Source organism: Acanthisitta chloris, unplaced genomic scaffold (genome assembly GCF_000695815.1).
Source record: "Acanthisitta chloris isolate BGI_N310 unplaced genomic scaffold, ASM69581v1 scaffold12995, whole genome shotgun sequence".
NCBI lineage: Eukaryota > Metazoa > Chordata > Aves > Passeriformes > Acanthisittidae > Acanthisitta > Acanthisitta chloris.
In genome coordinates, this window is record NW_008675442.1 from 191,136 (window position 1) to 194,399 (window position 3,264).

Genomic DNA, 3,264 nt, shown 5'->3' on the forward strand with positions numbered 1-3,264 from the left:
TCTCAGACAGACTACTGCTGGGTTTGACAGGTACATGGTATGGTTATATTTGCAACATTCTTTTTCAAAAGCAAGTCTAAAACAACATCATCATCATTAGGTGTAAACACATTCCTCCAAAACATCTTGTGTTAGTTTGGGACTGATCTATACATATGCACTTCTCTGTCCATGTGGTCACGTTATTCTGATTAAAGAACATATAAATATTTGCAGGAGCAAGACCTAAAATAAAAGGTTTATAATAGTTTCAAAGTATGTAAATATTTTAAAACTTCTCTATATACAGAATGCATTTGGTTTCAACACATTCAAAATTATATATGGAAGAAGTTTATCTGAAAATTTCTCTTTTGACCTTTCAAATAAATCAAAATACAGGTATAACTCACTCCACTTGCCATAAAAATGTTTATATTAAATTAATTATCATTCTTGAATTAAGATCATTACAATCTCATTCCTATACTAATCATTTATTCTAACTTGATTCACAATTAACTTCTTGAAAAGTAACACCACATTTACAACTTTATTTCATTGTATATCTAGATCATGTAGAGCACTGAAATTCGCAAAAAATTTATTTTTCTGTGAGAAACTCACAAGAAACAAATTTAAATGTCCCAAAAGTATCCCGCACCCAAGTTTCTAGCCTTTTAGCTTCAGCTCCATCTTTAAGCACCTCCTTTATCAAGCAATTGTTGTTGGTTTGTGCTTAAATGTCCACAAAATTTTTTCAATGTCATTCCTGAATTTCTAATACTTGACATAACAATTACACTACAACAGTGTTGTGATTTTCGGGCTATCCCTAGTGTACCCATCCACTAGATTTTTTCTGTTTCCCACATAAAATTTCCTTTTTTTCCTCCTCTTGAGCACACCTAGTCAACCATGAGTTTAAGCAGAATGCACTGACTTCCAACAAATTTCACCACAGTGCACACTGGCAGAGTATATATCAAATTCCCTCATAGGAGAAGTAAATCCTGTCAGGCAAAATACATGCTAGAGGGCAAATAATAGAAAACACAGTAATTGGAAAGAGGATTATAAGTATGAGGCTGTTCCAGATTCTGGCATGAAATGGTTGAGAAATGATGCATGCATCAAGTTTACAGAAAGGGGAAAAAACCAACACTGTGACATGGATATGGCTGTGCTTACAGCAGAGATTTCAAGTTCCTTTACATGCAGCATAGGAATAGTGTTAAAAGCATAACAAACACTGTCTTTCTTATTTCATTAATTCAATATTTCTATTCCTCAAGTACACAAGAAAACCAAACCAAAGCTTATCTTGGTTGAGTGCACATCCTAAACAAAAAGATGTGATACAAAGGCACCTTTAACCCCTGCTGTGTTGAAAGACAGAGTGATGATCCCCCACCGATTCCAGAAGAAAAGCAGTGAAACTCTTTGGAAAGCAACAAGCTGTGGGTTCTGAAAGAGGCAATTCCAGTTTCCCTCAGAAAAACCTGAATATGGTTTAAATATCCTGGTGAAGACGAATGTTTATAAGAATTCCCTGTTCTCCAAATTACCCTACTGGTTAGCTCACCACTTCAGTTTCTGCTTTTACTCTGGATACCACTGAAAGTCTTTTCAGTTAGTCAAGACTGAGCACACAATACTGGAGTCTAGAAACCCAGATGCTAACAGAAGGAACATTTGGTGCTCACTATCTGATGCTTTTCTGGGGATTTGATTCTCTATCCGAGTATCTCACTCGAGTTTTCAAAAGCTGAATTTTACCAGCAATATATCCAACAATTCTACACATTCGTTGAAAAGAGGGGAGAGAGGCATTTGTGACCAAGGGTGATACAACCATGTTTTAAGACCATTCTATTAAAAAAAAAAATTGAAACTATTTAAATAATCCTAAGAAACAGCATTAACTGCAGAAAACCTGTATGATCTCTACACTACTAATGGAGAAAGCATTACAACCATCTGTGTCTTTCTACACAGGAACTTTGTTTTTATCATAACTATATGGTGTTACAGAATTCTTTTCCTAAATACACTTCAAATAAAAGCATGTGTTGGAATTCTTTGCTGGTCCACTTCAAAACATCTGATGCATTCCCACACTGGCATGTAAACATGACCTCCAAGAAAGGAGGGAAACAAAAAACAATGCTTTTGGCATACATATTTCTTTTAAAATAAACACACACAAACCCCCAGTTTCTCTCCTAACCTAACAACAACATAACATACTTTAATGATATTATTTTCTATGTATCTTCATATTATTATCTCTAAATGTTAAAATTTATCAGAATTTAATAGCAGCTATACTCAAATACTTCAAAATCCCAACTTCAGCAAAAGGATGCATCATTTTATCAGACAGAAGAATATAACATGCTATTTGATACTTGGCATTATCACTCATGGTGTGTTTACTGGAGTTTATACAGCATAAATACTTAAGACTATACAATCCAAGAGACACTTTAAAGTAATTAATATGACATCATAATTAATAATTATACATATTCTTACAATACAAACATTTTACTATGCCAAGGAAACCAGCAGATTCACATGTTACACACTATTCTTGCTCCTGGAGTGGATAAGGCCCCAGTCTGCAAACCTTTTAATTCTCTTAACCTCTCATCACAGTACATACTCATTTTCTTACAAAATATTTCACAACAAATAAGCAGGAAACTGAACAAACTAAAAGAACTCAGTAAAGAGACAACTAGAAATATTTAACTGGATGCAGGATTCAGACAAGTGAAGTGTTACCTAGAAAAGAAAGACTGGAGAAAAGTCTGTTGATCACAACAGAGCAAGTAAAATGCTGAGCAAATAAAGTTTTTCCCAAATCCAACCAACCAATAAGAGTTCACCACTTAGTTGAGCTTCTCTGAAAATCCAGCCTAAACTGCCATCTAGAAATAATAAAAAACCTGATCTGAATTATGAAAAAAGCAAATCTTGCCATAGGAAGGACACAAAACAATTCCCCTCTATCAGGCGGCAGCTCTCCAAAGCTCTAGTTTTATGCAGGAATTACTATCTGCACTTCCCAGAAAAGAATGTGGTTGAACAGACCTATTTTTAACTCTGTATCTAAATGAACATCATGCCTTACGAACATGTAAAAATCCTTGTTCCCCTACCATGTGTGGCCATAAACGGAGAGAGATGCTAAAGGTTTGCTTTCTTTCTACAGTCAATGGAGAGGCTCGGTTTTCTAGGAATAAATTAGGCTTTGCAAGTCAAGTACTGGTGATTTTA